This window comes from Acomys russatus, chromosome 8 (assembly GCF_903995435.1).
Source record: "Acomys russatus chromosome 8, mAcoRus1.1, whole genome shotgun sequence".
Lineage (NCBI taxonomy): Eukaryota > Metazoa > Chordata > Mammalia > Rodentia > Muridae > Acomys > Acomys russatus.
The window spans coordinates 62,827,561-62,850,555 of NC_067144.1; positions in this window are offsets into that span (position 1 = coordinate 62,827,561).

The window sequence follows — 22,995 nt, forward strand, 5'->3', positions numbered from 1 at the left end:
CGTGAGAGGATGGTGCCTAGGTACAATCAAAGACCATTTGTTAGAGGCTAATTTCGCATCATGGGGTGGAGCATTTCCTGGAATTCCCTGTGCTTATTATAAGGAAAGTTTTGCCCTCTGTTTTCTTTTAGGACTATGCGATGCTTCTTTCAAAATCTGGAATCGATCACCAGATCTGGGATGAGGGTCCAGGGTCCCCGCTGAGGAAGGGAATCTTCATAGACGTGAGCACGGTACTGGGTATCTGGAGGCCAGACTTCTTTAACCAGCAAAATGCTACACAATGTTGCTTTTATTTTTATTTTTAGGCCTTGAGAGATTTTAATTATTTTTTTACTTTTTTTCCCCTTGGATTTTTTTGGCTTTCGTTAAGGGAATTGTTTATTTCTTACTGTTGTTTGTGTTGTCTTGGAATTTTGAGGGATTTTTAAAAAGGTCATGAGTTCTATCATGTTCATAAAGTTCTTTGAAGGTTATTATCTTGTAACTCTGTTGGGCTATTCAAGACTAGATATACTAGAATATTTGGGCTCTATTGGTGATATATTGCCTTGGCTGTTATTGTCTATCTTATCTTGGCCTCTAGGCTTCTGAGTTTTAGGTAATTATAGGTAGGTGCTGACTTCTGAACTAATCTTTGTTGAATAGATGTTTTTTCCCTTGGGTTCTATTTCCTCTCTGTTTTTTGGCCAAAGAGATCTGTAATTTTGGTGACAGGCATAAACTCTGATCAAGTCTTGGAAAAATGCAGGACCTCTGGAGTTCTGGGGTTCTGGGCATTTGAGTGGCCTCTGGGAACCAGTAGGTGGCATGGCCTCTGGTATACCAAGGGGCCTCTGCTGAGGTTGCTGACCTGGATAAGAAGATGAATGGAGCGAGTACTGTTTGGGAAAGCAGAGCAGACTCTAAAGAAGTGCTGGGTGCCAGACCTGGGATTCTGGATACCAGCAGAACAAGGGCTTCTGCCATAGCTGTGGCTCTGATACAGAGTCTGAATTTATTCTATGCCAGTTTCTTTCTTTCCGTCACTGAAATCCTTCTTCATATGTGACCTCCTATTTGCATGACTTTGTGGTGTGTGTTTGTGTGTGTGTGTGTGTGTGTGTGTGTGTGTAATAGAATATTCACTTTCTTAAGAGGAAGCATGATAAATTTATCTAATATGAGTTTAAATTTATTTATCTTATGTTTTGGATATAATATATTTATATCACTCTCCCCCCTTATTTTCTTCCCTACAATCTCTTACGTATATTACTTATTGCTCTTTTTAAATACATGATCACTTTCTCATTAATCGTTGTTATATAAATATGTGAAATGTGTACACATATATTCCTAAATATACAAACTTAACTGGCTAAGTTGGTATGACATTACTTGTATATACATCTTAAGGCTGACTATTTGGTATTGGGTAAACAATCGGTGTGCCTTTTTCTTGGAAAATCCACATTTCTCACAGACTCATCAATTCCTTGTTGTGTGTAGTTCTTTGTGTAAGAATGACACAACATATTCTTGACACCCTGTCAATTTCCTTCCCTATACACTTTGGAATGTCTACTCTTGCCTTTTTCAGTAAGACTCTGTGGGTGTAATTTCTAACGTTGCCAGAACACACCTACACACTCTTACACCAAACTCTTTGATCTTACAATCTTTCTGCATCCTATTATCCAGTGTTCCTTAAGCTTTAGTTCTGGGTTTGTATTATACACATCTCTCTTCAGATTGGGAGCTACAACTATGCAGCTTTATTGGTTGAAACTTTTTATAACAGTCTTGATAAGAGGTGAGGGCTTCAATTATTTGTGTTTTTTAGTTTAGATAAGTAAATTATTATTTAATATTATGTTGGTTTAGTAAAATGACAGTTTGGGGCTCTTATCCAAGATTTATAACTATCCATGGGTTGTTGGCCATTTTTCTAGTACAAAACATGATTTCCTTCTACTGAATGACTCTAAAAACACACTAGAGAGAGGTTTTCTTTTGTATGCGAACCAAATGAATTAGACAACAGAAGTCACTTATGACAGAAAAAAGAAACAATTCAAGTGTATAACAATGAATCAATGAGTTTATTTGTGAATATTTGCAGAAGTATGGGTGAAGGGTTACTTACACCTATATGGATAATTAAAAGGTCCTGAAGCAGCAAAATCTCACCATAGCTAAGATCATGATTCTTGAAAGCTGCATCCTTTGAGTCTCTGAAGGCTTTACAGGCAGTGAATTGGCCAAAAATTTTCCCTTGGTACCACATGTCATTATATACATAAAATTGTGGAGGGAGACAACATGAGTCTTATAATTTATATGAAATTCCTGAGTCTTGTAAACTGTTTGTTTATTCAGTGTCTCTTATTTTTGGTGGATGTTTTTGTTGTTTTTTTTATTTTTTATTTTTTACTTTGAACCTTAAAGACTCTATCTTCAATATAAATTATTTAAATTTATAGGAAAATATATAAATTGACAATATTCTCATTTTATTTTTATATTAGAATCATGGCCTGTCATTCCAAAATCAAACTAAATATAAAAAAAAAAAAAGATTTTAGAACACAGGTTATATTCAATTATTACCTATGTACCCATTGGCCAACAACAACCACCAAACTCATACTCATTTTAAATGATGCATATTCATAAACTAGATTTTTTCTACATTATATGAAGTGAGAACCTACATCTGTAATGTATTTGAGAGGTTGATGCAGAAAGGTTGGAAGTTCAAGGACACCTTGCACAATATACTTACATTGTGTGTTCAGAATCAACTAACCTATGACACAGTCAAAATAATTTATACCAAATAATTCAATACATGATTGAACATACTTTTCAAACAACTTCAAGCTTACTCACCTGTTGTTTTATCATGTTGTCTCTGATGAAGAACTTGCTTTACAACAAGGATTGAATTGTAGCAATGACCTTGCCTGGCATCAATAGAAGAGGACCCACTCAGTCGCGATGTGCCTTCAGGTGCTAGGATGGGTTGATAATGCAGGGAAAAGGGTGTGTGGCTTCACTTTTCTGATGAGAAAGGGAGAGGGGAAAGGGTGAAGACTTTGGGGGGGGGGTGGAGCAAGAAGAAAGGAGGGAGGGAGATGAAATTCTGATGTGAAATGAATAAATAAACTTTTGAAAATATTGTTGTAGTTTTGTGAAGGATTTCATTGGAATTCTGATGAAAATTTCATAGAATATATAGATTACTGTTGTTGTTAATCTTACCAATCTATGAACATTGTAGGTGTTTCAATTTTCTGGTAAATTCCTCAGTTTCAAACATGCAGAGCTACAGATAGATGTACCGTTCTTTAAGAACTAGTACACAAGCCGATAGGCATGCCACTGCAAGGAAAAGAGGCAACCAATGCCATGCAAGGGCAACATACAGGTGGACACTTACTGAAATCAGGTAAGCATCAATATGACAGAAGCCAGAAAGGACTGAGACATTCCAGGATTCAACGCATGCCTCTTGGACCTCAAAGACAGTTTTTCATAAGCTTTGCACAAAAATGCCACTGTCCAGGGATGGCTATATAGCCAACTGCATTATTGTTTTTTATAGGTTCTCTGGATTTCTGATGGTTTCCATTTTTTTTAACCCATTCTAGTTGTATCTTAGAAGCTACTGTTCTCTTTAGTCAGTGATTCTGGTTAGCATATCTTTTGACAAAGAAGCCAAAACCATGCAACCACCAAAAGAAAGCATCATTAACATATAATGCTGGTCTAACTGGATGTTTGCAGTTGAAGAATACAAATAGATCCATAATTATTACCCTGCACAAAATTCTGAGGATTTTGGAGAGGGTATAAATGCCAGTCTAGAGAGCGGGTGAGGGCACAGAAGGAAGAGGAGAAGGAAGTAGAAGGCATCTTCTGCCACCCCCCTCACATCCCCACACCCCCACACCCTCCGCCGACTGGTTGTTGCAATTTGACAAGAAATTGGAGATGTCCTGACTAGGAATATTGAGCTTGGCCCAGGGAACCTAATGACCCTAATCAGCACAAAGTAGTCTAAAGAGAGAGCTATGTACCCTCTTCCCTCTAACTTTCTGTCTCCCCTACCTGATGTTGGGGTGTTAGAAGGGACTGAGATGAAGAAGGGTGGTAGATATAAGAACTCAAGTAAAATAGCTAAAAAGAAAAAAAAATAGCAACAACATCCATCTGTTTGTCTGGTGGCTTTATAGGACACACGGGGGGAAAGGAGGAGAGATGGGAGATGGGAGATGTCAGTGACGAACGCATGTCAGTTTGGACCACATCTTCACTTAGACTGTTGTGGCACTGCTTGCCTAGTTGATATAAGAGGAGGTTATAGGAAGAAGCCAGTGCAGGAACCAGAGCTGCCTTCTAGAATGTGAGTCTGGCTAAGCATGAGACTTGAAACTGCTGATTTTGGGATCTCTGCCTAATATGGCTTTACCATTTTTTGTTATGTTTGTACTCTTTACAGCAAAGATATACATAACTTCTCTTAGAAGGAGTGGAACTAAAGAACCAGTGGATTAAATCTCTGGAAAGAGGAGTAAAAAAATTGTTTTTCTTTGCATTTAATTATTTAAGAGTTTTATAATAGTGAGTAATCGCAGGCAAGACAGTCATTAGTTTTCATTACACAAAGCAAATATCTACTTCTAAAAATGTTATACTATATGATACAAAATCTTATTGAAAACAATTAAGATAATTAAATAGTATATTACATACACTAGAAATATTTTGACATTCTTGTTATGGGGCATATTAATTAACTTAAATATTTAAATGATAATTGAAAGCTAAAAGTATTCTTTCACTTAATGCTGAAACGATTCAAGAGCAGATTTTCACACACAATAGCTTCATCCTATGAAGAATAAACATGAAAAAATTAAATATAGTTCTACTATAATTTAGTATATAATGTGAGAAAATATGTAAAATGTTGAAATATTACTATGGCAACCAAAAGTTTTATAAAGTTTAAATATCATTTCTACTGCAAACTCTAGAAAGGTTAGATTTTAATTAGAAGCTACCCTGCACACCATCATCTAAGAACTCTTATATAAAAATATTTCATATTAACACAGAATAAATATTTACAAGTCCCAAGTATTGTGATTATCAACTGTTTGTATAATATAGCTATTTAAAGGAGAATAAATTTAAATCATTGTATTGAAAGTAAAAAGTTACAATTTCTCTTAATACAAATGATTTTTTACAAAATATTTCAGTATTTTAAAAATTTGTCTAGCAAGTTTATAACTAGTATTATAAAAATAATTTATTTTACACATTATTTGTATTACCTGAAGTAAAGGCAAAGTTCAAGTGAAAGTGATAACATGTAATGATGTAATTTTATGTAAATAAATTTATAATTTTTCTTTCAATTACAGATATACCTGAAAAAGGCTCCCAGTATTTGGAAATATTTTGTAAAATTTAATATGATGATAACAATAAGTAATGTTTTATTTTTAACTATAATTTCATATGTCACTACATGTGAAATGACCTACATATTTTAATTCTTATTTTTATAAATTTTCAAAGTAATAAATTAATTTTCCCCAAATTCTTTCTTGAATGATTCATTGCAATGAGCTAAAATAATATCATAATATTAAACGGTGATTCAAAATATTGTTTGGGTTGAATTTTTTATAAGTCTGTTTAAAGTTTTCAAATAAATTTATTGTCAATGGATAATTTTAAGGTAACTAAAATAAACACATAGCATATTGTTATTTATTTTGTGGTTTCCATTTTTTGAGGTTATATATTTGTCTTTAATATCATCAAGTTTAATGATACAATATGCTGTACGTTTATAATCATAGATAATACAATAATAATGCCCATTTTTGTCACAACTTTTTAAAGGTATATATCAATTGGAACTTCTTCTAATCATGTTACTTTTTAGTTATGTCATTGAGGTGGCACATGCAGGAGTTCAGTTTTTGAAAAATATTGTATTCAAGTACGGTTTTTTGAATGAAATGAGAGACTCGTTTATCCATCACTTTCAATTTCTTAAAACACTGTTCATAGTACATAAGACCTTGTCTTTTCTCAAATCTACTTTTTCAATGTATCCAGATGTTACAGAGTGTTTCTGAATATCACACATCTATTGTATATCTCCTTCCAGAAGAAAATTCTGGATCAGTGAAATGATATCTTTGTGTGTTGTGCATTAATAATATCTAATGTAATGCCAGAGAAGACAGAACAACATACATTTGCTGAACTGAGTGTTGGGTTCCTCCATTTCTTTAATGAATTTCTTGAAAAGTTTCTGAAAAATGAAAATTCCTATATTTTAGGTAAGAAGCCATGTAAGAATCATATAATAGACTTTGAGTTGTATTCATTATGAGAAATCTAAGTATCTTAAACCCTGTACAGTTATTTTATTTTAAAAATTATTAGTTTTTGCCTTGATGTATATTGTGGAATTTGGCCACACAATACTGAAGGTTAACAAAAACAAAACTGAAAATATGTGAGGCACCAGAGTATGTGAGAAAGTCATATCCCACTCTCCACTCAACTGTGGAGAATGTTCTGACCATTGGCTAGACCTGGGTAGGGGCTTAAAGTTTACTGCCTGTATTGTCCTTGGCTGGTGCCTTAGTTTGAGCGGGACCCCTGGGCCCAAATCTGCCTATCATAATGTTCTACTTGTAGGTTCCTAGGACCCTCTGGATCCTTCTACTTTGCTATTCTCCTATGATTCTCTCATTTAGAGTCCCAAAAGGATGTGTACTCTGGTGCCTCACATTTGACCATGTCCCCTGGAGGGAGAGACCTGGTGGCACTCAGAAGAAGTACAGCAGGTTGCCAAGAAGAGACTTGATACCCTATTAGCATATACAGGGGGAGGAAATCCCCCTCAGGAACAGTCATAGGGGTGGGGAATAAGGGGAAAATGGAAGGGAGGGAAGAATGGGAGGATACAAGGGATGGGATAACCATTGAGATGTAACAAGAATAAATTAATTAAAAAAAACAAAAATATGGGCTCCCACGCTATAGATACAGAAGTCTCTATAGTGCAAATAAATCCAAAGTAGACTCTTGTCTGGGGAAATCATTCTTTGTGATCTACTCAGGGCTTAACTTAAGTGAAGCTTGCCCTTATTTAGAATGTAATGTAGTTCAAGGCTGCAGTTCAAATTAAGAATGCCTGAAGAAACAAAGGTGGATTCTGTACCTTGGAGAGTTTCTCTATTCCAATGATATGTTCAAGAACTACAGAATCAAACATAAGATACATTGACATATCAATTGTGATAGATGTAACCTAAAACTCTATTGATCTCTTGAACTCTACAAGTTTGTGACTGGTGGCTCACCGTCATGTTTTGGGTTTCTAGCCATATGAATTAATTCAGAGCTAGTGATTAGAAATAATCAAAAAAGTCTAATTACACTGTTTGTTAAAATCTGACTACCCTAGACAAGGTTTTAGATACCATTGGAGAGAATGAAAAAACTATCAATCATATGGATTTTGTCAGTACTCCAAGGTATTTCACCAAAGAGACCCAGCTAGCTTTCTTTTCATTAAATTGATTCTGAGTTTGTACACAGGCTAAAGTCTGAAAAGTAATTAAAAGTACATGATTTTATTCTTATACAATTCAGGATTAACTTTTTTCATTCATTATAGGACTTTTCTATCTATTCAATCATTTAAGATTTTATTATAATTCATTTATACTTCACTTCTCAGAACACCATGGTAAATTATATCTGTTTTCATTACAATATTTTCATTATTTTGTCCCTATCAGATTCTGTATAGTAATAATCTTTTGCCAATTGCACAGTTTCTTCATTTATTTTTCACTATAGAATTTTCTCTGAGGCAGAGGTGATTTTTTTTTTGTATGAGCAGCCACACTAGTTTTCTATGTGTTTGGAATCATGTCCAATAATCTTAGCAAAAACATACTCAAAAGATATTATTCTGTATTTCTGTCTGTTGTTTTGAAAGTGTTGTATTCAAGAATAAAAAAATGAATATACTCATTACAGTGACCTATTATACACTCTGGACATTTATTTAAATGCCAACTTGTACCTTCTAAATATTCACAGCTACTTTGTCCATTAAGATACATTAATATAATTAAAAACTGCTAATATTTTACTTGTGACTATAACCTTTAGCCTAAAGTGTATCTTCTGAAAAGGACTTAAATTGACTATTGTGCATTGTTCTTCAGTGATACCACTTTGAAGATATTCTGTTATTTGTGGAAAAAAGAACTATTCTTTAAAATAAATTTATTGGTTCTTTGAGAATTCAGTACAATGTGCTTTGGTCACTTCCACCCCTCCCCCAACTCCTTCAAGATTCATCCTCCACATCCCTTCCCACCCTTTGTTCTTCTACTCTATTCCTTTCTGCACCCACCAGGACATAGTTGGGTTGATGATGTGTTCTTGGCTGTGTGGCCTTTTTCTGGAGCATGGTCAACATACCAGAGGCAAAATACTTAAATAAAACTGGCCCTCGCTATTCACAGTTACTAGCTATTAATTGTGAATAGTTATCAGCTAAGGCTTGGGTCTTTGTGAACAGCTCCCTTCTTCATGTTGGATTTGGTCTTTCTCGGTCGGGCTTGCACGGGTCTTGCACATGCAGTCACAATCAGTGTGAGGTCATATGTGTAGGGTCTTTCTATGTCCACCACATGTTTTTCTTGCTTTCATCAAACTATTGTGATAATCCATGGACTTTGAAGGGTGGAAGTGTGATATCGAGGCTTCATTTAAGGCTGAGCATTCTGCCGTCCCTTATTCTCTGCTTATTGACAAACTGTCTCTCAGATGTCACTTTCAAGTGTGGCTGCTTCCTTCTACAAAATAACCTTAGCTTTATTGTTAAAGGTACGTACTTAGGGCATGTTTGTGTTCCAGCCAGAGCTTACTGTAATCCATGGCATGTGTGCATTCTGGCTGGATTATATAGATCTAGGAGAGCTATAGATGTGATCCCTTGTCAGAGCCATCATGTTGCTGTATTAAAATTCCTCTACAAATTCCCACTTCCTGTTTAAGCTAAAAATTGTATACACTTTACCTATTAAACAGAAACAAAAAGCAGTCTTCAAACCTAACCATCTGAATGCCCTTAGGAAGACTCACTGATGTGATTATCTTTCTCAACTGTGGTCCTGATCATTTGCCCTTCAGCAAATGTGCCTTTCATCATCAGTGCTTTTCAGTCTGCCAATCTGTTGAAGGATTTATCCTTTTCAGCCACTTTGTTGAGCTGTTCCTATCTAGGGGGGTAATCTTTCTCTGTCCTCTGGGTTGCTGACTTTCTGTGTCTTTTCCTTCCTTGAGTTCTGCTTTTCATGTGGAAGTGTCTCATGTTCAGATTGGATTTTTATCAATTTTGATGGAATATAGTCTCTCATCCCCTATGGAAACATAGGAAAAACTTCTTCCCCAACATAACATAGTCCATGACTTTAATTATGATGTTAAACCATGTTTAAATATATAAACTGACTTAATTAAGTAAGGTTTATTTTCTATAATCCAATGTCTTTCAGCAGCTGGTTTTGCTACATCATTGCCATACAAAAACATAAAGTCAATAAAGCATTATTCAACCTATATCCGGGAGTTCTTATTCCATCTTTCTGTTTATCAATGTACAATTAAAACTTTATAAATCCACACATATCAAGAGCTAGATTTCTACCCAGATCTAGCCAATGGACAGGACATTCTTCACAGTTGAGTGGAGAGTGGAGTCTGACTTTCACACGAACTCTGGTGCCCCATATTTGACCACGTCCCCTGGATGGGGAGGCCTGGTGGCATTCAGAGGAAGGACAGCAGGCTACGAAGAAGAGACGTGATACCCTATGAGCATATACAGGGGGAGGAGGTCCCCTCAGTCATAGTCATAGGGGAGAGGAGTAAGGGGAAAATGGGAGAGAGGGAGGAATGGGAGGATACAAGGGATGGGATAACCATTGAGGTGTAATATGAATAAATAAATAAAATATATTTTTAAAAAGAGCTAGCTTTGTTTTACCTTTTAAACTAGATAGCTAGGCATTCACATTCTATAGGGTTAAAAGGATAGGAAATTGCTAAAGGGCCCATCGCTAAAGCCAAGTAGACTCCACAAGAACTCATCCTCTTCCAAAGGCACCAGCCAGTACCAGGTAGAGTCAAGTAGCCACAGATAGCATTCCACCTAGAAGCCTTTAAAAGGGCCTGCTAGTTTCTCCTTGGAGTTGCCGACATTTTGTATGGATGGTTGGCCCCTGTATACAGGCTGTGTTTCCACAATAAACAGCCTCCTTTTACTTACTATTTGAGTCTGGGGTCTTCCTTCAGTGATCTTTGGATGCTTATAGAATGTGAACATTCCATAAGTTACCATTAATTCTATAAAATGTTGAAAATACTGTGTTTTAACAGGATTCCAGACCAGTTGTTCATTTTGTGAATTTTCATCATTTTCCAGCATTTGTTCCCAGGTAACTGGAAAAACTAGTGGGGTTTGTTGTCTTTCCTTGTCGATTAAAATGGGGCACTCTAGGTTAAATGGTCTGTCTATCTTGATCCTCCATAAAAGTAACTTTTATTCACTTATTGAAATTTTTTTATTTTTAAAATAATTTATTTTAAACAATATCCTGATTGTTACACCCTCACCTGCATCTTCCCCTTATCCCCCCTCCTCTTTCACACTATTCCCTTCCCTTAGACATGTGACAGAAGGGGACCTCCTCCACTAGTATATGATCACAGTCTATTAGCTCTCTTCCAGATAACCTGTTTCTCCTTCCTCTGAGAGCCAACAGGTCTCCCCACCAAGAGGAAGTTGTCAAATAGGGGACACCAGAATTCATGTCAGAGACAGTCACCACTATCCCCATAACTTTGGAGAATGAACTGTCCATTGGCTAGCTCTGAATAGGGTGTCTAGGTTTACTGCATGCATTGTCCTTGGTTGCAACAGCAGTTTGTGCAGGTCCCCTGGGTCCAGATACACCAGCCTTGAGGGTCTTCTTGTGGGACTCTAGGACCCTCTGAGTCCTTCTGTTTCCCCACTATTCCATACCACTCTCACCTGGAGTTCAATAGCAAGTCCTAGCATCTGTTCCAATCCCCAGATGAGTGAAGACTCTCAGAGGACATCCATATTGGGTTAATATTCACATATTAGTGAGTACATGCCATTTGTGTCTTTCTGGGTCTGGGTTATCTCACTCAGGATGATCATTTATAGTTCAATCCATTTGCCTACAAATTTTAAGATTTTCTTGTTTTTAATAGTTGAATAGTATCCATATTCTAAATGTACCACAGTTTATTTATCCACTCTTCAACTAAGGGACATCTAGATTGTTTCCAGATTCTGGCTATTAAGAATAAGGATACTATGAAGTTGAACAAATGTCCTTGTTGTGTGGTGGAGCATATTTCAGGTATGTTACAAGGAATTCAAAGTATCACTGTTTACAGATTATAATGTTCATTATGAACACTCATAAATCATAGTTATATTCATATTTACATTGATTTATGTATTTAAAAATTCTACCAAGGAAGTCCTATAGCTGATAAACACCTTCAGAAAAGTGGCTGGATATAAAATCAACTCAAAAAACCTGTAGAAATTAGAGAAATAAAACCCTTCATAATAGCCACATAATATATAAAGTATCTTGGTGTAACTCTAATCAAGCAAATGAAAGACTTGTATGAAAAAACTTCAAGTCTCTGAAGAAAGAAATTGAAGAAGATATCAGAAGATGGAAAGATATCCCATATTCATGGAGAAGTAGGAGTAACATAGTAAAAATGGACATCTCATAAAATCAATATATAGATTCAATACAATTCCCATAAAATGCAAAAAAAAATTATTTACAAAGCTAGAAAGAGCAATTCTCAACTACATATGGAAAAACAAAAGAAAAAACTTGAAAAGCTAAGACAATCCTTCACAATAAAATATCTTCGGGAGATATCTCCATCACTGGTCTAAAGCTGTACTATAGTACAATAGTAAAGACTGCATGGTACTGGCATAGAGACAGACAGTTGGATCAATGGAATTAAATCAAAGACCCAGAAATAAATCTACACACCTATGGACACTTGATTTTTGACAAAGAAGACAAAATCATATAGTGGAAAAAGATGGCATCTTCAACAAATGGTGCTGGTCTAACTGGCTGTCCAAATGTAGAAAAATTCAAATAAACCATTATTCACCACCCTGCACAAAACTAAAGTCCAAGTGGATTAAAGACATCAACAAAAAACCAGACGCACTAAATCTATTCAAAAGAAAATGTAGGGAAGAGCCTTGAACTCATTGACACAGGAGACAATTTCCTGAACAGAACACCAGCAGTTCAAGCTCTAAGATCAATAATTAATAAAATGGATCTCTTGAAATGGAAAAGCTTGTGTTAGGCAAAGAACACTGCCAACAGAATTAAACGGCAGTCTACAGATTGGGAAAAGAACTTCACGAGTCCTACAATTAACAAATGGCTTATATCCAAAATATATAAAGAACTCAAGAAATTAAACAGCACCAAACCAAATAATCCAGTTAAAAAACGGGGTGCAGAATTAAACAGAGAATTCTCAACAGAGGAACAGCTAATGGTCGAGAAACACTTAAAGAAATTCTCAACCTCCTTAATCATCAGAGAAATGCAACTTAAAACAATTCTTACACCAGGCAGAATGGGTAAGAGCAAAAACACATACTGGTGAGGATGTAGAGAAAGGGGAACACTCCTTCATTACTGGTGGGAGTATAAACTTGTATAACTACCTTGGAAAATTATCTGGTTCTTTCTCAGAAAATTGGTAATATGCAACCTCAAGACCCAGATATATCACATTCCAGAAAGATGTTCTACCGTACAAAAAGGACATTTCCTCAACTATGTTTATAGGAGCTTTATTTGTAATAGCCAGAAACTGAAAACAACCAAAATATCCCTCAAATGAAGAATGGATACACTGGTACATTTATATAATGGAATACCACTCAGCTATTAAAAACATGGAAATCTTGAAATTTCCAGGCAAATGGGTGGAACTAGGTAGGACCATCCTGAGTGAGGTAACACAGGCCAGAATGACATGCATGGTATATACTATTTTTAAGTGGATATTAGGTACATAATACAGAATAACCACACTACAATACACAGACTTGAAGAAGATAAATAATAAGAAGGAGCCTAGGGAGGATGCTTAATTCTAATTCAGAAGGTCAAATAGAATAGGCACTGGAAGAAGTTGAAGAGAAGGAACAGGATGGGAGCCTACCATAGATATCCTCTAAAAGACTCCACCAAGTGGGGAATCAAAGCAGAAGCTGAGACTCAGAGCCAAACTGTGGTGTGGAGTTCAGGGAGTCCTATGGAGGAGTGAGGGTATACAAAGACCTGGAGTGTACAGGAGGTTCAGAAGGAGGCCAATGGAGCCAATAATTCTGCACCAGGTGTGGGGGAAGTTATGAGGATGAGAACACTGCAGAGACCAAGGACCAAGCATAGTGAAGACATAGACCCACTGCTCAGATGTAGTTGATAGGTAGTACCATATCCTTGTGGGTCCCATAATATTAGGAGTGGGGGCTGTTTCTGACATGGACTTTGGTATCCACTCACTGATCTATTCCCCCTGGTGAGGCCTCCTTGACAGGCCACAGAGGAAGAGGATACAGGCAGTCCAGATGAAACTTGATAGGCTGAAGTCAGACAATAGGGTAGGAGGGCTCCCTCTTAATGAGGCCAGGGGGCAGTGGGAGGGTGCATGAGGAATAGACAGTGAGACTGGGAAGAGATTTGGAAGAGGGCTACAATCTGGACGTAGAGTGAATACATTAAAAATAAATATTTTTTTAAATCCCTTGATATAGTGTTTATAACATCAGTGGCAAATATTCTGTCACAATAAATAACAATATATTTAGTTATATATTTAACTATACATAAATTTTAACTATATATAATTATAAATATGTATATATAACTTAATTGAACTTATGAATTGATGTCACTTATCTCTTCAGATTATAATGGTCCCTCCCTCCAAAAATGAAAGACTTTCTAATGAAAGATTTATTATATCTTCTTCCAAATTAATAAAGTAATGATATTAACACTTAGAGTAGGATAAAGCAAAGTAGCCTTAGAAACTGTTGTATTTTGGTAAATTAATGTGATTTGTGAAGAGGTCAGTGAACTTAGTGTTAGGCAGAGATAGTCTTTGTGTTTCTATCAGACAAAGCTAGAAAGGCTTCTCTGTCTCTTTTCTCTACTCTGTGCATAAACTGTTTAGAGCTTACTGTCATACATTTCTCTTTAACTGTTTTGATTTAATATTTTAAAGTCTCCTGATGATGTCCCAATGTAACAATATCTTCTTTAAGGATGTTTGAATGTTAATGATTAAGAAAGCTAATATTCCTACCTTTACTTCCCCTTGGCACCCTGGCAGTCTGACAGCAGCCAACTTGAAGTAAGACTGTAAGAAATCCATCAAAAATATAGGAGAAATCTACTTATCATCTTATTAAAGTCAATCAGGAGGCACATATGACCAAATTTTTAAAAAAAACTGAAAAATATATTGGACATATAATACTGATCTGCTTCCTAGCTAGCAATTCTTTTCTATATAAATAGATCATACAGATAAAAATAAACAAATAAAAATTTGCTTGCCTAACTTTCAAAGTAGGGAGTGCCATCTCATGTTAGAATATCATTTGTAGTAAGTGTTCTGTAGTGAATGGTGAGAGTTCTGGTCTCAATCTTTAGTGCCGGTGACCCACAGAGCAATGCACCAAAGCTCTTCAGCTGATAGACTTAGAGAAAAAATTTTAAAGTAGCTACAGTATTATATTTAACCCCTCTAATATCAGCCACTTGTTTCATGAAAAGATGGTACCTAAAAAATACATATTACAAGTGCTTTAAAATTATTTTTACTGAAAATAGATTCTTCTCTCATATAATATATCCTAACCACAGTTTCCTCTCCCAACACTCATTCTCATCCTGCCATTCCATTTTCCCTCTCACCCAGATTTATTTATCCTCTTTCCTCTTCAGGATATAGCAGGTCCCCAAGAGATAACAGCCAAACAGGACAAAACAAGATACAATAAGATAAGGCTGGAAAAGGCATTGTAATAGGAGGGAAAAAGTCTCAAGATCAGGCAAAAAGAATCAGAGACATACCCACTTTCTCTGTTAGGATTCTAACAAAAATCACTACGCTAACAATTTTAATATATGTGGAGAGGAACTGGTGCAGACCCATAAATAAGACACATGCTTGTAGGGTCAGTGAGCCGTGCTTACCTGACTCAGTGGGCGATGTTCTCCTGCTAAGGTTACAAGTGCTTTAATTCTGGTTTTACTCTCAGGATGTTTTGAAGATGTTTCTCATTTAGAACATTCCACTAGTGACTTTACTGTTCTGTTTCATTAATTTCTATTGGTTTTCCTCTACGTAAAGCCATTTGTGGATTTAGCTTTACCTAGTACCCTGATTTATATAAATAGTTACTGTTTTATAAGATGTCTGGCAAACAAACAAAATTTAAGAAATACCCTTCAGTTTTTGTACTATAAATCATCATAACGTGATCCAATCTATGGCCACTGTCAGAATGGAATTCTTATTTGTTGGGATGCTTAGAACTGGGTAGTTTTTTTCCAGTGACTAACATCTGAACTGAGAGAGTCAAAACTGTCACTTATCAAGAACGATATGTCAAAATCACTAGGTGTCTTTATCTGCCTGCTTGAACCATGATGTTACAGCAATCATTTTTCCCTTTGAAAATATTTGGAGATTTTTATTTTATACTATTGTAATATTTGTTGTCAATATATGCCATGCATCCATACCATGCATACTCTGTTTTATCTCACATGCCAATATAGGTTCCCTTTTTTATGTTTTTTTTTATTAATTTATTCTTGTTAAATCTCAATGGTTATCCAATCCCTTGTATCCTCCCATTCTTCCCTCCCTCACATTTTCCCCTTTTCCCCTCCCCTATGACTGTCCTGAGGGGGACTTCCTCCCCTGTATATGCTCATAGGGTATCAAGTCTCTTCTTGGCAACCTGCTGTCCTTCCTCTGAGTGCCACCAACACTCTAGATGAGAGAAGCATGGGAGAATAGCAAAGTAGAAAGATCCAGAGAGTCCTAGAAACCTACAAGGAGAACATTATGATAGGCAGATTTGGGCCCAGGGGTCCCGCTCAAACTAAGGCACCAGCCAAGGACAATACAGGCAGTAAACTTTAAACCAATGTTGGTTCTTAAAACTTAAAAGTCTTTAAATTCTGCTCCTGGGCCAGGAAATCTGCAAAAGCAGAATCCTAAATAGAAGTGGGTAGCAGTCAATCATCTCACGCTCTGAACAGGAAAACTGTTTTTACAAAACCTAAAGCATGACCAACTACTCCAAAGCAGTTCAACTGTTAAATGACACTTTGATGATTTCTCTTTCCATATTCTTATTTCTTTTATCTTCACATATTATCATTTTGTATTTTAACTTCCCTAGAGAGAACTTATCTTGGCCTGATTGCCATCAAAAATATATTCACACTCCTAGCAATGTATGTAAAGTATTTTTTTTAACATTTAAAAGAATCCAATAGTTTTCATCAATCTTCTTTTGTTAGATAAATATGAATAAGTGCTTTTCTTTTACTCATTTTCTTTCCAATTTAAGGTGTAGAATTAAGTATTTAGAATAAGGATAAAATTGGCATGTATTTATATATAATGGACTTTAAAAGCTTTTGTTATATAAAATATTGTATATCACAAAAGAGATATTTATATAATTATATAATTATAAATCTTATATCAATTTTTTATTTTTCACTTTTTAAGCAATATGTACATATAATATATGTATGTGTATTGGGCTATTTAATTTATGCATGTCTGAATTTGCTGTTTATTGCTGGGATAAACATCATGACCAAAATAAAGTTGGAAAGAAAGGGTTTGTTTATCACACACACCTAATCATGGTCTATCATTGAGCGTAGCAGTAAACTTGAGGCAAGAACTGACTCAGAAGCCATGGGGGATAGCTTTTATCGGTTGGCTCTAATGATTTGCTCAGGTTTCTCTTTCACAGAATCCAGGAACAACTTTCTACGGCTGTCACTTCACACAGAGTGGTCCCTCCCATATGAAACACCTGATGAAAATGCTTTACAGTCTTGTTTGTAGAGCAAGTAAGTAAACATTGTATCAAGCTGACAGAAAACTAACCATCACATTTTCATTTATTTCAAGTTTCTACCTTTCCTGAGAAGAGGTCCTCTCAAGAAAGTTTCAGAATTGTTCCTCTCTCCTCTTCTCTCCTCTTCTTTGTTGTCTTTCAATTTCTCATTCCCTCTGATTTTCATTACTTTCCCATGATAAAAAGGGTGTTCTTGTTGCATCCATTTGCCTGCAATTTTAGGGATTTCCTTTTTGTGAATAGCTGAGTAGTATTCCCTAGTGTAAATGTACCACAGTTTTTTTATCCATTCTTCCACTGTGGGACAGCTAGGTTGTTTCCAGGTTCTGGCTATTACAAATAAGGCTGCTCTGAACATGGTTTAATCTATGTCCTTGTGTGGTGAAGCATCTTCTGGGTATATTCCAAGGAATGGAATAGCTGGATCTTGAGGTAGCCCTATTCTCAGTTTTCGGAGAAAGCACCAGATTGATGTCCAAAGTCGTTTTACATGTTTGCACTCTCATCAGCAATGGAGGAGTGTTTCCCATTCTCTGCATCCTTGCCAGCATGTGCTATCACTTGAGTTAATCCAGACCCAGAAAGATACACATGGTATATATTCACTTATAATTAAACCCTAGACCAACACAGATGTTCCCTGAAAGCATTCACTTAGCAGGAGATTGGGATAGATACTGGGACTTCCTACTGGGCTTCCAAGTGAGAGAAATAAGGAATAATTGGGAAATAGAAGGATCCAGAGGGTCCTAGAAACCTAGAAGAAGACTATTAAGGCTGGCAGATCTGGGACCAGTAGGGTCTGCTCAAATTACTGTACCAATTAAGAACAATGCATGCCGTAAACCTAGAATCCCTATCCAGATCTAGCCAATGGACAGCACTTTCTCCACAGTTCTGTGGAGAGCAGGGAATGACTCTGACATGAACTCTGGTGTCCCCTATTTGACCAATTCCCCTTGATGGGGACACCTGATGGCACTCAGGAGAAGAATAAGTAGGCTACCAGGATGAGACCAGATAGGTGGTGATCATATGATGGGGGAGGAGGTAATCTTTTGTCACACACCTAGGGGAGAGCAATAGGATGAAAGAGTGAGGGGATTTAGAAGTTACAAGTGAGGGGATATAATTGACATGTGATCTTAATAAATTACTTAAATTAAAAAAGAAAAAAGACAAAAAGAATGTTCTTTACTCTCTTATTTTTGGTGATATTTTAGACTGAACTTATGCCATATACATGCTATGTGAACACTATACCACTGATCTATGTTCCAGTCTTTTTAAATTTTTTATTTTGAGCCAGGATATTTCTGAATAATAGAGGGTGATCCCCATGTATCAGCTTGGGGTTATACATGTATACTACTGTGTCTGGCTCAAATGCACCATATCATCTCCTGTAATATTAGAAGCAAAGTTTCTACTAACCAAAAAAAAAAGTTTTAATAAAGAAAAAGGACAATTATAATTCTAAAAGGTTAACATGATGTGGTATAAAATGTAGAGATATAATAATAGCCACAAAACCTGGCATAAGGACTGAAGAGAGAAATCAGAAGTAACCACACTTGTGGCAGTATTATGTATAGAAAAAGAGATAGTCATTAATAAAATTTCTGTCCCAATTTTATTTTAGAGAAATTCAAAATAATGCTGCTATTTCTTTTTAAATTCCTTTGAGATACAATTTTCTAGCATGTTTAAGCATTGGATTTTAATAGGTATTTTTGTAGTAATAAACATACTAAACTTATTTATGACTACTTAACTGAACTAAGATTAATCTGAATAATGATAACTTACTGAGGAGATAAAGAAGTGAATACATTCATAGAAGTATCACTTTTAAAAGAAGAGTAGTTTTAGGAAAGATTCAGATAAAATGATTATGAATACCCAAACGTTACTAAGACAAAGGATCCATACTCAGGCTTTAAAAGCTTTCGGTTTTTTCCTTGTTTGGGCAGTCAAGTTGGTAAGACTTCCTGGCTGTAGCTTCTGACTTTCCTAAGAGACACAATCTCACAGCAAAACTGCTGATCCTCTGGCTTTTCTTGTCACCTCTTCTGCAGTGATCCCTGAGCCTATGTGCAGGAGTGTTTTGTAGCTGTCTCTATACAGACATGGACTGTAGATATCAGTAAGACCAGGAAGCCTCTACCCTACACAAGGAGCTATAGGCAAGTAAGGAATGTTGTTGTGAGTCGAAAATAGTCATTTCCAGGAAGGTGCACACTTAAAATATCAATATCAATTTTTTAATTAATTTATTCTTGTTACATCTCAATGGTTATCCCACTCCTTCTATCCTCCCATTCTTCCCTCCCTCCCATTTTCCCCTTATTCCCCTCCCAAATGACTGTTCCTGAGGGGGGATTACCTCCCCCTGTATATGCTCATAGGGTATCAATGTCCCCTGGAGGGGGAGCCCTGGTGGCACTCAGAGGAAGGACAGCAGGTTACCAAGAAGAGACTTGATACCCAATATCAAATTTTTAATGCTGAAAATATATACACACAATATTATTACACAAGTTGGGTAGGTCATACTATGTATGTAGGTACTGGTGATTCACATAATTAAACTTTATCTACTTAATTTTCTTTTATTTTTCAAATAACTTCAGAAAACAGTACATCAGGAAACCCAAAGCAGGAAGATATGGAAAGTACTAATTATTATAAATTAGTTCAGAGTTATTAAAATTAAGTATAATTTAATTGTACTATCCATAACACTATTACATTAAAAACAGTAAGAACAGCACCATGTAGAGAACATTGAATTTGTGTAAGGACTTTATTTAGGAGTCTTATACAAATTTTGTTACTAAACTTGACTCTTGAACAAAAAGAAAAATAAAAGAGTTAGATATAGATAATTTCCCTCAACCAGACATTGGAACTGAAGCATAGAAGCAGTAGTTTGTCCAAAGTCAAACAGCTAAGAAATAGTCACAGCAAAAGGTATATTCAAATGGCAAGATAATTGGACCTCTGTGGCTCCTTATTATGTAGCTTCAGATTCTGGATTCTGCTAGATTGTAAATCCAAGAATTCCGGGATAAAATATGCCATGGTATCCTTTGAATTATTATAATTTCAAGCAGTAAAATAAACTCTAAATTTTATTTAAATCATTTCATGCATCTAAATAGTAATTCAGAGTAATTTATCAAAGTTTATAGCACATTATTTCATCGTTTCATGTTCTACAGCAGTATATATTATGACAATTTCCAAATGAGCTAGGACAGTAAACTGAAATAATACCGTCTCCGATTGCTAAGTTTTATTTAAAGAGCCTTTTGATTTAGTTTCTTTGTTTCTTGCAGAACAAGGGATTCAACCCAAGGATTCATGAGTACTAAAGATATAGGCAAATGCTCCGTATCACTGAACTATTAACACAGGCGTAGCTCCATTTCTGTGTGCCTTTTAAATAATGGAATTGCTCAGGTTAGTCCTAACTCACTCTGAAGTCCAGGCAGGACTTGAACTTGTGATCCTCCTATCTTATCCTGCTGACTGGCTGAAATTGCAGGTCTATGTCATATTTTGTTTAATGATGGGACAAGCTGAATCTTTTCTATGCTGTACATGTACCTATGTCTTTTGTTGTTTAAGACCTAAAGTAAAAGCTAATTGCAGTAGTAAAAATGTTTTACTCATTATCAAAGCAGTAATATATCTTTTCTCATTGCAAGAGTGTAAAATTACCGTATTTACTACAGTGTTACACTTTTGTGTTGCTTTAAACTAATACTTCAAATTCTGCCTCCATAAACTATCATCTGCTATGCTGTTGCTGACTGGAGTTCACATAGTGAACAAACTACAGCATGGATCCTGTGGATCATGAAGATCAAATGTGTTCAATTGAACTGATGAATATGTTTTTCTTCTCAAGAAGAAGGGTGGTACAAATCTGGTTGTGTGTCTTCTATCTCCTCAGGCTAGTCCTACATTGCTTTTGGTACCAAATATTTAGAGCCATGCTGACTGGCACCCATGTAAAGTCATTTTTATTAAAAAGACATTTTTTGTTGTTGTAGTTGTTGTTGTGGCTGTTGGTTAAAGACAGTTGGCCACTAATAAACAGAATAAATAAGCCAAAATGTATATGTTATGCATTTGATACCAAAAGATTTGAATATGACATATAAACAATCTTTTAATAAAAATATTATAAAAGACTGGTGTTTTATTTCATGAAAGAAGATAGGTAAGTCATAAAGTATGGTTTGTATTGAATGATAGCCATAGTCATAAGAAAAACTTAAAAATATAATCAAAATGAAATATTGTTCATATAGTAGTACACACACTTGTAGTAAGTTTCATGGTAGACAATAACATCTGTATACAAAGACAAAACATAAAAAGACAAGTTCTTCATCAGACAACCAGATAAAGGCATATTCATAATAAAGAATAGTATTACACTAGTAAAAATATTATGGATCCATGCAGAATCATGGAGGGCTTTCAAAAATCATGACAAATAAACTGGTACAGATAATTAATTCGGTATGCTTCAAATTAAATGAATTTAAAAATCAGCAATGGCAATGATGAGTAGAGAAAAATCTAAAACCTCACAAGCATTCACAGGACGGATGTGGGTATATGTGAACACAACCTTAACCTCTAATATCGCTATCCTTCATGTTACTGTGAGATGTGCATTAAAGTAATTGCTAAAGTTTAGGAAAGGAAATTTTAACAATTAGGGAATCCAGAAAATATATATTGTGCTCTTAAAAAATGCACATTTAATAACCAGTTGCTGAGTTTTTCCCTAGGGAAGATAAATTTTAATTGAAGCCAAGCAAAATGAAAATTCGACTCTGTAACACACGTAGATCCTGTGTCATTCATCTTTCGGAGCCTAAATTTCCTAACTTAGCACAAAACTTGGCAATCAACCCACATTCCTAATTTTTTAATTTCTTTTTCTTTAAAGCTGAATAAAATTCTACTTTGCTTATGTGATACCTTTTCATTACCAGTTCACCTACTGATTAACAACTATGATGCTTCTATTTACTGTTGTTTTTTTCTTTCTTTCTTTCTTTTTTCTTTCTTTCTTTCTTTCTTTTTTTTTTTTTTTTTTTTTTTTTTTGTGAACAGGGTGGCAATGAACATAAATGTGCAAATATCTCTGAAGTAGGATGTAGAATGAGTCCTTTGGGTATATCCCCAGAAGAAGGAAAACTAGATTACATATTAGTTCTTGTTTTAGTTTTTTGAGGGAGCTCCACATTGATTTTCATAGTGAATTCTCTAATCTTGATTGTTGTTGTTTCAGCAGTGGATAAGCACTCATCCTTCTCTATGGTGGAATTTATTTTATTAATTTAAAACATTCGTCCAATGAGTGCTTTTTTTTTTTTTTTAAACTAAAACTGCTGCTAACCAAGATGTCACTTTCAACAAGGAATAACTCAATGATGCAAGAATTGTGAGCAACATCATAAATAGTGTGTGACCAAGTGCTGAAGTCGCTGTCTTCGTTATCCAGGTACAGACATGTTGATTCTGTGCAAATTGTATTAATACTGAAATGTAATGGGATAATGAAGGGAAAAAAGGTATTTAGGAAGATTTCAAATGTAGTACAAATTAAGCATTTGTAAAAGTGTAGAACAGATGCAGTCTCAATA